We start from the raw sequence: 14491 nt of genomic DNA on the forward strand, positions 1-14491 counted from the left end.
TAGTGCTGGTATTGCTTTAGTGTCAGATCGATGGTAGAACCAAGCAAGATCGTTTTTCCCACCAGCTGTTGAATTATTCAGCCCACGATTTCCTCTGGGGAGATTCCTGCTCAGCCTGCCAGACAGACACAGCGAGCTCACAGCCCGGCAGGGAAGCTTGGGATTGTCACAAAAAACCTAACAGCACGGTCTGTACTGTGTCTGAAGACAACAGAGGTCATGTAACAGACAACAGGGCATACTGTATGGTTACAGCCGTGACAAAATGCACTTTATTGAACGCTTATAGTTTGCATCATCTGTTTTTTGTGACCTGAAAAATATTATGTGCAACTTTCAGTCTCACTTGTGCTTTTAATGCAAACACATATAAGCTCGGGTCTTTTTTTTCCCCAATAAACAGGAAAAAGCATCTGCTTCTCTGCAATTGAAAAAGTACCAAGGAAGTTCCAGCTCTCTGCTTCTACAACTTGCAAATGCAGCAAGATTCTTGAGATGAAAAGCAAAATGGAAATGAGAGCAAGTCCATACTGTAAAACTAATATCCAGGGAGAAAAAGTTTGGAAACTGCTTCAGAGTAAGCCATTGTAAATGTGCATCAGTGAAGTGTGTCACTGTAGAGTGAAGATTTCATTGTCAGATGTCCACCTCTGCCTGCCCCTAAGACGTGTTCTTTTAGCTAACGAGCTACACTCAATTTCACAGAGACACAAACAATACACACACATCTTAACATGAAGTAAGGCTCTAAAGAATGCTTTCAAATCTGCGAAGCTCCAGTTCTTCCAAGAGGTTTTAATCCAAAGGTTAACAGGCTAACGTGCTACTATTTAGAAGGCGACCACACACACTGCACAAGTTAAACAGAGACAGACATTTTATTAGGTCCACTTTTCTAGCATTGGGTTTTACCCACATTTACCTTCAAAACTGCCTTAATTCTTTGTGGCATAGATTTAACAAGGTGCTGTGGTCATTCCTCACAGACTTTGGATCATAGAGACCACGTCACACAGTTGCTGGAGATTTGTTTCTGCACATCCTTGATATCATTGTCCCGTGCCACCACATCCCGATTGGACTGAGGTTTGGTGACTGTGAAGACCGTTTGAGTACAGTGAAAAAACTGTATTGTTCAATGAACCAGTTTAAGATCATTTGAGCTTAGTGACAAGGTGTGTTATCAGCATCAAAGATGGTACACTGTGGTCAGAGAACATGGGACATAGTCAACAACAATATTCAGGTAGGGTGTGGCAAGAAAATGTCCTCCATACCATTACATCACCAGCAGTTTTAAGCGCTGATGCAAGGCAGACGTTCATGTTGTTCAAGACAGATTTTGACTTTGCCATCTGAATGCTGCAGCAGAAATCAAAACTGATCAGTTCATTCAACTTTCTTCTAATTTTCTATTCTCCATTTTTGGTGAAATTTTTGCATCATTTTTTCTGTATTTAGGAGAAGAGAGTGGCACCTGGTGTGAACCTCTGCTGCTTGTGTAACATGTTGTGCATTCACAGATGCTTTTCTGCATACGTTGGTTGTAACAAGTGGTTATTTGAGGGGGGGTCAGACTATTTCAGAGAAAGATTTTTTGGGGAAAATGCACGCAGATTCACAATTTCTGAAATTATCAGAACTCCCATTGGCACTCAAAGTTACTTTAATCACCTTTCTTTACCATTATGATGCATAGTTACTATGATTCTCTGGCATGCATAAATCTATCATTGTACCTTAGATATAAAAAAGGAGCTCTGAAAGCTACGGTAAAGATTCAGTAAGATAAACGTCATAAATAATTGATCCTGCAGACTAATTTCAGCCACACTTCCAGCTTAGGTTTGCAGAAAACTCACAATATATAGTAAATGGCAATATTTCTGAAATAAAATAACTTCAAAAGTCCATAATGTCTTAGCTGCTTTGAGAAGTTTTCACTACTTTCAGTGTAGGGCTAAGAAACTGCTGTCCTTTCATTACAGCAGTCCTTGGAGTGGGGAACTAACTTATTTTAAGAGATGACAGAAAAAATGTTTATTCAGCTATATGTGCAGTTATTTGTTTGAGTCCAGAAATGATCCGTAACAATAACTGTCCTAAACCATCACATATGCAATCACATAGGCAGCCTAGAGAACAAGACAGGCACTCACACAATCACACACACACACACACATATTTTTTTCACTCATTCATTATCTATTTTCCCTCAGGGTGTTGGTAGCTCCATAATCAAAACTAGTCATCTCACCCACACACTTTTCACACTCTCCAGTTTTGCTGTACCACACATGCCCATCTTGCCCAATCATCCTATCCCGCACTGAAGGGCTCAGAGCCAGAGCTGAAATAGCCCTGCGGCCTGAGAATAGGCAAACAATTTTACATCTACTCTGAGGAGTGAATTCAATCGTGCATCATTCACTACAAGATGCTGACGGCCCAACAGTTTGTATAAACAATGACACTGTTAGACTGCTTTCATTCATTTTTTTGACTCTCGCTTGTGATAAAAATCTTAATACCTGATTTCATTTGGAATTTTTGGCTTTAGTGTCAACAAACAGCTTTTAACAGGCACAGTTAGTGAAGAATTCAAAAAAGCGTTAAACAAAACACTCCCACCTATCACAAGCTGAAAGTGGTATCCATTTGGCATCTTTTTCCAATGCAGTGAGACACCAGTTTAATGTCATTTTACAACTTGAGGAAGAAGACAAACTTGCATACCTGCGTATGATGGTGTCATGCGTCTGGCGGGGTGACACATGGCACCATCCCAAGAACTCCAACCACAAGACAAGCATTCAAGTCCTCTCTTGGAGTGCTTTACCTTACAAACCTTTGTTAAAAATTAGTTTTATTAAAAGACAGACTTACCCAACAAGGTTCTTTGACATTTTTTTAGTTACCATGGTTATAATGTATGTCCTTAGCAACCAAAGTAACTCGACCCACAGCATTAGAGAGTCTCACACTGCCCTACATACTGAAGAATTACGCTGAGGTGCACAGCATATTACTGTGAAGCGTACAGGTCACAATGAAACTCCAAGTGACGCTATTGGAAATGTAAAAAGCGCCTTTTAATAAAAAATGATCTTATAGGATTTAGTTAAATTAGACACACACTAATAGATGTATGACTTCAATTCAACACAGCAATATGTTTGCTGATAAAACGCTCTGGGAAAATTAGCATCAGAGCCAACCAGCACATATCAGTAACAGGCTAAGCTCATGAGCTAAGGCGTATCACAAATTATTTCTAATTATAAGCTCCACAGATAAAAATTCAAATCATCCTGTCAAGAAATGTGTTCAAAGACTAACACGACCATTAAAAAAACGTCTGAACGAGCATGTTGCTGATGAAATGCTGCAATGTGTTTAAAGCTTTTGTGGCAGGAGCCAGCCCATTGAGAGTCAGATAGCTCTAAGCAGCTAGTTAGCTGAGTGTTATAGTATTATTGACCCACCAACAAATGGAGGTCCAATCAGCTGTATGGGTATCCCATTCGAAACTAATTAGTTCAATGAAGTGAATTAAAATGCATCACCAGCAGTGTCTGGGTCCCTGTAAAGGTGAAAAACGTCATCTTTTTAGTTGCCAGGTGATGATAGCTGTCCACAGCTGTGACTCACCTTCCTGAATAGCTCCGACTGAGAGCTATTAAGCTCCCATTACTCCATCACATATGTCGAGGACAGATGCTCCTACCACAGCACAATGGGCGCGATTCACACACGGTAAATGGCTGTTCATGCACCTGTCTGGTTTATTAGAAGCTTTTGATTTTTAGTGCATTTTATTGTTGAGTTTTATTTTTTGACTTCAGATGCATAAACTGAATCTTTGTCAGGTATGTCTGTCTTTCAGATGACTTTGGAAACTCACCAGACACTATTATAGCTCCGCTGGAAGGGATTTCATGCATATCCCAAATGGCCCAGTACGAACAGTGACTTCTCGTTGCACAGAGGGCACGGCAAATCTTTGATTTAGTGGGTTTTGTATGCATATTTTATATTCCACATTTATTACTGATCTCCTGGCCCTGTACACTATCTACAACCAAAATGCATGATTTTGATAGTTCCAGTACATTCTTGGCTACTCCTGGTCTGAATAACATGCAGGTACCTAAAATCATTAAACAGGTAACCTATGCAAACATGCATCTGTTTTCTCATGTTGAGTGCCTGCAGATATGTGTCCTCTTGGCTTTGTTAAGCTTTTCAAAAGCTCCAGCTGAAAAGCCAAATGAATCCAATTATGGAATACCATAATAAGACTCATGAGATACCAATACTAATCCCAAAGTCCAGTGCTACTTTGACAAAATGCTAATAAGGTCTCTGACACAAGTGAGCTATAGACCTTGCTCAGATATTATTAAAACAGGGGTGCCCAATCCCAGTCCTCGAGATCTACCGTCCTGCAGCTTTTAGATGGATCCTTGTTCCGACACACCTGAATCAAATGAATGGCTTGTTATCAGGCATTTGCCAAACTTGGGCTATGTCCACACGTACCCGGGTATTTTTGAAAACGCAGATTTTTCTATGCGTTTGCACCTTTCGTCCACACGTAAACGGCGTTTTCGGTCACTGAAAACGGAGATTTCTAAAAACTCCGGCCAGGGTGGATATTTTCTAAAACTCCGTTTTTGCGTTTACATGTGGACGAGAAAAACGGAGAAAACGCAGCGTCAAAGGTGTGCGCCTTTTTTGACGTCACAGTGTGCGCCACGTTGTTGTTTCGGTGAAATGAATTTCTACAATACTGTTACTGTTAATTGTACTCTCTGCAGTGTTTAAATGCTTACATATACACACACATTTACTGTCCCTCCACACATACGACTCGGTTCTGCTTCTATGCCCCAGCTTTGTTTACTATTTCCCACCGAGGCTTCTAGACTTCTGATTGGCCAACATTTCTACACGGTTAGGAATATAGCGCCACCTGCTGCTTTGGCATGTTCCTAGCAGCGTTTTCCTTCATTTCTGCCTTTACGTGTGGACGGGATTATTTTTTAAAACGAAAACGGAAAATCTCCGTTTTCAAAAATACCCGTGTACGTGTGGACATAGCCTTGATGGCATGCTGAAGAGGCAATCAAACCATTTGATTCAGCTGTGTTGGAGTAGGGATGCATCTAAAAGCTGCAGGACAGTAGCTCTCGAGGACTGGGATTGGGCACCCCTGTATTAAAAGATCCTGCAACTAAACAAACTATTTAGGTGATGTGTGAGCCTTCGCATGCAGATCAAACATGCATATATATATTAATCCCTACCTTCAAAGCACACTAAGACAACAAATTACTGATTTCCCAGTAGGGATAGTATGTATGCAAATGAGTAAATGCCTGGTTTGAATATGGCTGTGTCTGTGTTATTCCAGCACATAGCCACGCTTCAAAAATAATGGTCCTATCTGCGAATCTTTTTATAATATCAGAATATGCCATTTAATCAGTTTGAACCTTGTTTGCTATTATGGAAACATCTGCACCCTCCCGTATTGTTTGCTTTTGTCTGGAAATAAAGATATGAACACCGGAGCTTTCGCTCATCAGAACAGATCTGACTGTAGCAACACTGATAAGATGAGGATTAAAAAGAGCTAAAGTCGAAAAGGAAATAAAAAAGTGTCTACCTTGTAAAGAGGAAAATTATTCTGAAGGTTTCGGGTCAAAGGCAAGCATTGCAGGTACATATCACATAAATTATGGAACACGGCTGTGAAAAGATTCCTTATCGGGGAATCGGTTAAGCTAAAAACCTGCTACGAATGGGTTTGGGGAGCATACTAGAGCTTTGTAAAGAAAAATATGTAATTGGAGCTACATTTATGTTTCTCAGGGAAAAAACCAAAACAAATCAATTTCACTGCCACCAAAGTCACAGCAAGGTTGCATTTCAAAGGTCTTAGCCACGGCCTTTCTCCACCTCAACTTGAAATTAATTTTTGCCCTCTAACATGTTTACTGGTCACAGTGTAGCTATTTAGGACACCAAGCAAGGCTGTTAGGTGATCCTCCATTTCTCCAGTCCTTTATCATAAATTTGACTTTGTCTTCCCATGACTTCCCTCCTCCTGCCAGAGACCCAGCAAGTCCTGTCAGCCAGAGAGCACAGATCAAAGCCTCGTTCCAGCCTCTCAGCCACTAAAGCCAGCATGACAGTGAACCATCATTAACACTCGGGGAGAGTGTTACCCTTCTTCCTCTGAACTTAACATCGCTTATGTTCAGTGGCCGTCGTCGACGGTCTCACCAGGCCTTGTTTGCATTCAAGGAGATTCTCTCTCACTCTGGAGTAAGAGCTGCAAGATACGAGCTTGATACAAGCATTCAGGATGGAAGAATTTGATGGCTGCAGGAATGAGACAGTTAATTCTCAGTAGCAGGGCTGACAGAGCTGATTATAGGCATTGCTCTGTGAAGATGCTGACAACTGAACAGTGCTGCTGTCAGGGCTGGAGGGGATTATTGGGTGTAGGGTGAAGAGTGACGGATGAAAATTAGCATCTTTATAATATCAGTGTAATAATAGTGAGCAAAAAAAAACACAAGGCAGTTTTTTAGGGGCAAAAGATGATGACATTTTGTTTTTCATTAATATGAAACAAATGAGTGGACAAAGAAAACATTGCTTTTAAAAGGTGGATTCAAGCTCTTGACATGTGCACATTTAATCTCTTCTGTATGCCCACAGTCCATTTTATTGATTTACTGAAAGTATTAGACACAGCCTGTCCATCAGTGCACACAAGGCACTGTAAAAGGAATTTAAAAAGGCAAAAAACAAAAAAAAACCCACTACGAAACATAGTAAATGCATTAATTCACTGTGTTGGTGAAGAAATTAGAGTGTAGAAAATGCTCGATTGGTTCTGCTAGGTCAAGAAAAGAGAGTGCTTCATGCTGTAACAGAATCTAAATGTCCTTTTGCACGCAAACAGCTCCACACAGACGCAACAAAATACAATATGCTTTTTGTAGATCAATGCAAAAACAACAAAGCCAGAACCGCTCCTGATGTGTATTTAATCTGTTCTGCTTCCACACTTCACACACTGGTTTAATTTGACTCCCAAGTGAACTGTTGCTGTTATAGAACAGTCTTAGCACTCATACATGCACGCCAGCGATCGCACAGCTGTTCACTGGTTATCTACAAAAATCCAGCAAAGCGGGACAGGAAGAAAAGTGAGGTTATCAGGTACTGTCTCAAGATTTTGTGTTATGGCCCCCAAAAGGACACGGCTGTGTAGGAGGTAGTTACAGTCAGAGTGGCACTGGAGCAGCCTCGTCAGTGTTGCAGGTGTTAGAGTGCCATATGGTCCTAGGTGGTAGCTCATTTTCAAGCTTATACAGAGGGAAACTTAAGCAGCACAGCATAAAAGGAAAAGGAATGATATCAGTGTAGCCTCAACAAACACAACGAAATGTCATAAGACTGTTCCAGAAAATAAGAAACTAAACCTAAACTATAAGGAGAAACTGCAAGAGCAGAATGACTATAGTTTAATTGTTAGGGTCGTTGTTCTCCACTGTTACATAAAGCTTCAGGCAGTAGATCACCTCTGGGGTTTCTTGTTTTTTTGTTGTTGGTTTTTTTTTTTAGAGAAGATGTGCATATTTTATTTGAGAGACATTTGTCTTAAAAAACATGTCTTCAGTTCTTTTTTCCTTTTGCTCCCTTGTTTCAGCTTGTTCAATTTAAGATAAATCTAGTTTATTTTATTTTTGTGGCTTGCTCTGCCTAATGACCATGGCTTACTGTAATTAGCAGAATATTTAGAGTAATGATCTGGAAATTCCTTTTTAGAGCTTGATTTATATATAAACATAAAAGCTTTGTCCAGCTGCTCCCATATTCACAAAGGCCCCAAAGGCAGATTAATCCACGTTAGATTTGCAGTTCTGCTGGACACCCTTCCTGACACGACCTTTCTGTAGAATTTGCATCACTTCCTAGTCTAAAACTAGGAATCTTTTGCACGGAGTAATGCTGCCCTGCATTTAAAGGATATTAATATTTCTTTCTTTTTAAATAGAAAATTAAGGAAATAAAGGGGTAATGCTACAATCACACTGGGAAAAACATGGGTTACAGACCATGAACAAAATTACTGCAACCATGTGCAATGAAGTTGTGACCATGTTGCCTTTCAATTGCTTCAAAGGCTTGATGCATCAGTATGGGGAAAAAAAGGAATCAGTTTGCTATTAGTTTAAAACTGAGTGGGGTCAAGCTGGCAACGGCATGAAATCTGTTTGGGATTAACTCTGATAAATTGGCAAAAAAACTGCAAATCTGTTGATGCCTACATACACAGAAATTCACATTAATTAATTTAACTATTTACACTATGATTCCAGCAAGAACCCACTTGATTTGAAACTGAAATTCCTCCACGAGCATGTATGAATATAACCACAATCTAACAAGTGGGTAACCAGTTGAGTCATGTCGTTTATTGCAAAGAGATCTTTCGCAGAAAAATTCAGCTGGTCAGCACAGACCGAGTCAGGCAATCTGTCTGCATTTCTAAATCTGACGGCAATTATTTGTAACACTTCACCAACAGACTGATTGCAGTTAGTTCGAATCGGGCTACAGTTGCTTCCCAGAAGGTGACCTGTGCAGTTGAAAATGGTGAAAAAGTTCATAGCTAACTACTAAAAATCCGTTGCCAAATTGTAGTAGTAACCTGCTTTTGTAACCAGTTCTTCCTGGTTGCAAGGAGGTTGTAATCCTATTTTTGCTCTAGTGTGACCATTAGGAATAAATTTGACAGCCGGTTTGTCCTCAAGTAGTTTAAACTGCTAGAATTAGCTAACTAGCTTACTATAAACAGCAAAAACCTGCCACTACTTTCAAAACCAAAAGGTAGAAAGACCTTATTAATGTGCGAATAACCTTACTACTTTATTTAGTAGGTCTACATCCTGTATTAGTCATTTGAATGTATTCAGATTATAGTTATAGATTTGACTAAAGACCTTGGCTATACCTTGCAAAAAAACACTGCTTTTTATTTTATTGTGCTTTATTAGTAAGCCGGAACTAAAACATCAGGAAAATACATTCCTTGTTTGTTTTTTATTTTATATCTCTTCTTTATATATTTTATAAAGAATTTGACATAATTTGCCATTTAAATTATTGTAGGGGTTAAAAGTCATTTTTTAACAAAGATTTCAAATTATATTTTGAATAGCAAAGCAGACTGAAGTGTTTTATTACCAAGTCCTTGAGTTATTTAAATTAAACTCCATTTGTTTTTTGTTGCCTGAGGTGTTAGATAGTGGCTGTAACTGATATTGCAGTTAGTTGTAATTGATACATTATGAAACACCAATACATCAGATGACTTTGAGAACTGTGACAATCTGAAAAGGTCCACTGTTTCAAGACTGCAAGAAACCTAAAAAGAATTATCCTCTGAACTGTTATTTAGTTGCATTACACAGCGGTGACAGGGTTAAATATTTCTCATTGACATCAAGTTTAGAACAAGCAATTAACAGGGCTAACAGGACTGTCTTTGAAAGAAAACCCATGCAGACAGAAGAAGAACATGCCAAACAGTAACTGTAAAAGCCACAGCCAACCACGACCCTTCTCACTATGAAGCAACAGTGCTAACTACTCTTCTGCAACCTTTATCACAGTATTTGATGGTAATGTATTGGTGAAACCAAGAGCTGAGTAAATGTTAGGCCCAATTCACCAGGTGGCCATAGACATGAATGATTACTCTCCTTCAAACTGCTAGGTGTTTAAATATGCACCTGTGTGCCATAGATATGCCAAATGTATGTTCACAACCTGTTTATATTGCCCCCAGATCATTACTGTGTTGTGCTTTCTCATTTACTTCTGTTGCTAACATTTCAATAAAGCGTTGCATCACATCAGGTACTAAGACAAACCTGCAGTCTATTTGTAAACTTAAGCTGCTGAGAGGAGCAGAAATATTATCAATAAATACAATTACTTTTTTCCTTTTTTTCCCTCCTTTTTCAGGGTGGGGTGTGGTGTGGGGGGGTCTTCTTATTGAATTTACATCCCTGCCTTCCAGTTACTGTGCAATGATGAGTGTATCCAGCTCACTGTGTTTCTACATCCTAACCATCCACACTGCCTTTCCTTCCCTACCTCTATTTCTCTTTTTCCCACACAGCCTAACAAACTAAAGTCAGTTGGGCTGTGTGACATCGTGCAGTGTTCTTTCTCTGTAGTGTTTAAAAATTACTGTGTGTGTGTGTGTGTGTGTGCGTGCGTGCGTGCGTGCGTGCGTGCGTGCGTGCGTGCGTGTGTGTGTGTGTGTGTGCCTGCGTGTGTGTGTGTGTGTGTGTGTTTCAGAGAGAGAGAGTCACCGAAAGAGGTTTGTCTTACTTTTCATAGCAGTGGGGAGTCATCTGGAAGATAATTATGTTGTGGTTTGCAAAGCTGAGCTCATGTTTTATACACAGCATTCTTCATGAGGCTAATAAGCTTCAGTGAAGCTTGTGGTGCAGTACACATTCACACTAAAAGAGCTCAGACCGAGAGAGATGCAATGTGAAAGGCAAGGGAAACCAGAGTGATAATAAGCAGCGGTGCAGGATCTCCTTAGGGCTTTTCTACGCTCTGTGAGACACTTTCTGTCCCAGATCTGTAAAGGAAGCTAGCAGATGCTTAAACCAGGGCTCTCATAAGTACAAGTTTCTATATGCAAATGCAGACCATCCAGGCATTTAGCAGAGGAATTTAATCACCGCAACACATGCACTGCCTGCACTCAAGAACCAAGCTGTGAAATCCCACATCAACCCCACCACCACCACCTCCTGTTAGCAAGCTATGCACTAACTACAAGAATAGAATTATTATGTCACTACCACAAGCCACCAATTAAAGTAAAATTCAGCAGCTACAAGAGCTATCTTCAGCCTTAGGGAAGCCCTTAGATTAGGTGTCGCTCTCGAAGAAAAGGACGATCCATTAATGGTATAATTGGGTCTCTGCACTGCATTCAGTCGATGTGAACTTTGACCCAGTGCTCTGTAGAAATCACACCTCACTTCCCTTAACCCCAATCAGTCCCTTGCTCGTACAGCGCTGTGCAAACATTTGGGGCACTTTCCCGGCCAACCAGGAAGGGTCACAATTCTAATTCAAATTACAAATTAATTTGACAGCATGGCAGTGATCCCAGACATGCAAAGACTATCTTCCCTGACAAGAAGACAAGGAGAACAAGGAGCCTAACTCTACGCAAGAACTGTAATCTGGCAAGTACCTTGTAAAACTCTGGTTAAGCACGTCTTTAAGACAGCACCAGCTGTTTGGGGGTATTTTTTCTATTTTTTCATCCCTGTATGACTTCTAAATTACAACTCTTCAAACCATTATTATTGAAATTATCCTCAATTTAAGCAAAAAAATATCACCAATACTTTTTGAGCCCTATTAACTCTATTGTTATTAACTGTCCCAAAATTAACATCCTTTCACATTTTAAAATGACTCCAGTAAATTTTAAACTTAACCGCACGCTCCAACTGTGCCCCTGCGTCTGCCTTTCATGTATGAATATTTCATCACCTAAGCTCAGCGCATATTTTTTTTTTTTTTTTTTGCTGAAAAACAGATTAAAGGTGATATCTGAAAAACCCTAAATGTAATTTATCAACACTAAAGCACTATAAAGGTTTGACAGACCATTGGAATTAAATAATGAAGCTTTTTATCTCGTGCTCTCCTCCAAATGATGGTAGCCAGGTGATTGCCATTGAGTTGAGGTGCTAGAAAGCCCTTCATGTTCTCTGTTACTGAATGGTAATGAATGGCAAAAACTAATGCTAGGTCCAACCACTGGTCTACAATGGCAGCTTAGAAATGCAGCTCATACTCTAAGCTCAAGCTTATGTTTATGCAAGCTCCAACACTGTAACACAGCAACACATCATGCCAGGTGAGACTGCTGCTTTTCACCGTATCACTCTTGGCAGCTGACAGACCTGCTCTTCAATAAACAAGCCAGTCAGTGTCCCCAGAGCTGACTGGGAGACTGGTAAATGGCCCTAGATGCATAAGTACTGCTTTATTTTGTTGAACTGACTGGACAGTTAGAAAATGAAGCATTTACCAGAGTCCAGAAATGGACTTCATTGCAAATGGCAAAGAGAGATATAATAAAGGGCTGAATGAAAGCCGAGCTTTTTCACTGCATTTCTGTTCTAGTGCAGGTTGCGCCCTCTTCTCATCACTGACCTTCAGAAGACGACCATTGACTGGCAATCCCTGTGGGTGTGTAAACACCATTTTAAGAGAAACCACACGTTCAGTGTTGGCCCCCAATATTTTTTCTTCTTTCTGCCGTGTCAAACTGTCTCACCGGTCTTTCATTTCCAAAGGCCAGGCTCTCTCACAAAACAAATGTGCCGCAAGTTACACATCAAACGTAAGCGAGCAATGCGAGCATGGTGACAGACATAACCGAAGGACTGTCAGCGATGTGTCGTAGAAGCTAAATCTATTTGGTGAATATTCAGAAGAGCTTCTGATTGGAAAAGAATGATCTCTAACACAGACAAGTTCATATGAATCTCTTTTATATGACAAAAATGTCCTACCACCCCAAATCTATCATGCTTCTCCTTGCCTTGAATTAAAGACATTTCAATTCTTGTCATTTTCCCTCTTTTTCCCTGATCCTGTGCCCGCTCAGCGCTTTCTGTTTGTCACTGGTCCTGATAATAACACGATGTCAAAAGCAGGGGGTGCAGCCTGTAATAGGGGGTATTAACCCGGAGGGAACGACTATCATCATGGTTTCGAGGTTTCAGAGAGCGCACGGACATGATGACAAAGGGAGAACTGCATAGAAGAGCCAACGGGGAGGCTCTTCTCCTCAATAGGAATCTGAGTCACACAACATCTGTACAAAGGATTTAGAGGATTTGTGAGGCCTTGAACTGTTATTAGAAGTATTTGACTGTGACAGAGAGATTTAACTGTTGATTTCCTCTGCTTCAATTGCGGCTGATAGAGTAGCCTGTTATTAGCTATTACAGAGAGCAGGGATTGTAGTCTATGGGGTTATGTGAGCAACCTTTTGCACTCTTAAGGTGTGTGTAGCTCATTAGCATTTATTACTATGTGTGGCATGATCACAGTAAGGACAAGACCTTAAGTAGAGAGCTTGTAGCGCTTGGTTTGAGTATGTATGAGTATAGACCATTTATGTACAGGTAAAGACCATCTATACATCTTCCTGCCTTTAATAAAAGTGTAAATTACCAAGACATCAAACATAAGATGAACTCGTAGCTTTTCGAACTCTCAATCTGTCTCACAGACACAAACAAGGTGGCAGTGAAGCAGGAGGGAGATGCATCGACCTTCTCCTTTCAATTAATGATTTCCTCTCAACAAACTCCTCTTCTTTCTGCCAGGAGGGTTGTGCACCACTGCTTTGGTTTTCTCTCTCTTTTTTATTTTAATCACACATCAGCACAAATGTACACACATGAGGAACCATTTGCATATATGCTGGGGCTTGTCAGAATGGTACTCATTATTTACCTGAATGGTGCTTAATTGCGTATCAGCAATGATATAATTCCATTCGCCTCATCATTACAGGCTGAAAAACATCAAAATCCAAGAGCGTGCAGGGCTTTCATTGGTAGGCAACCAGTTTGCTAGCCAAGCCACCCATTCGTCATCTAAGCTGATTCCCCACCATCGCCCAGCAGCACAAGGGCTGTTCATTCAGTAAATTCCAAGCAGGGCTATGTTTTGGTTTTTTTGTTTTTTTTACTCTGAGACGAATAATGTGGCAGCGAGCTTCTCTGAACGCCAGAAAGCGCATCAATAATGCACACGCAGCTTGTTATAGCTCAAACTCACTCTGCTTCAGTGGCTCACCAACCCAAAATCCAGCATCAAAGACCAGAAACATTCATGTGCGGTTCAGTGTGTATGTGCATGTGTGTGTGTGAAGATGCTCACACATGCCAGCACTGGAGTGTCTGAGAGGTGAAAGACGTTGAAAGCCTTGACTTTAAAACCTTCTTCTAATGGGAAGAGGAGTGACTGTCTATTCTCACTGAACGAGCGCTGTAGGGAGATTCATTTGGTGAGGGTGGATTTCTCTTCCTGAGAGGCTTTCTGAATCCTTTTGTACTGAAAAATAATAAAAATGGGAGTAAGCTTGAGGCCAAGGACACGGGCGCTGTGTGAACGTGATGCAAACCTTTGAATCTTTAACATCCACTACTTTTTAAAGAGTGTAGGGGAGGTAAGAATGAGGCTTTTAGTGCTCTGTTGGTGCTGAAAGCAGCCAGCGGTTACAATGGGCACAGCGTGAAAGAGGCTTCTGGCTGAAAAGATGTCACATTAAAGGATGTGTCTAATATATAATTATTACCATGTTTGGTGATGTATTATGTCACATGGAATTATTTTGTCCTCA

The 14491-nt window shown here is 40.4% G+C and overlaps 1 protein-coding gene across 3 annotated transcripts in view; it reads right to left on the reverse strand.

Moving 5' to 3' along the window:
• cpne5b (copine Vb) overlaps window positions 1-14491 on the reverse strand; it is a 125014-nt gene that overhangs the window by 109571 nt on the left and 952 nt on the right. The window lies entirely within an intron of this gene.

This window comes from Pelmatolapia mariae, linkage group LG5 (assembly GCF_036321145.2).
Source record: "Pelmatolapia mariae isolate MD_Pm_ZW linkage group LG5, Pm_UMD_F_2, whole genome shotgun sequence".
Lineage (NCBI taxonomy): Eukaryota > Metazoa > Chordata > Actinopteri > Cichliformes > Cichlidae > Pelmatolapia > Pelmatolapia mariae.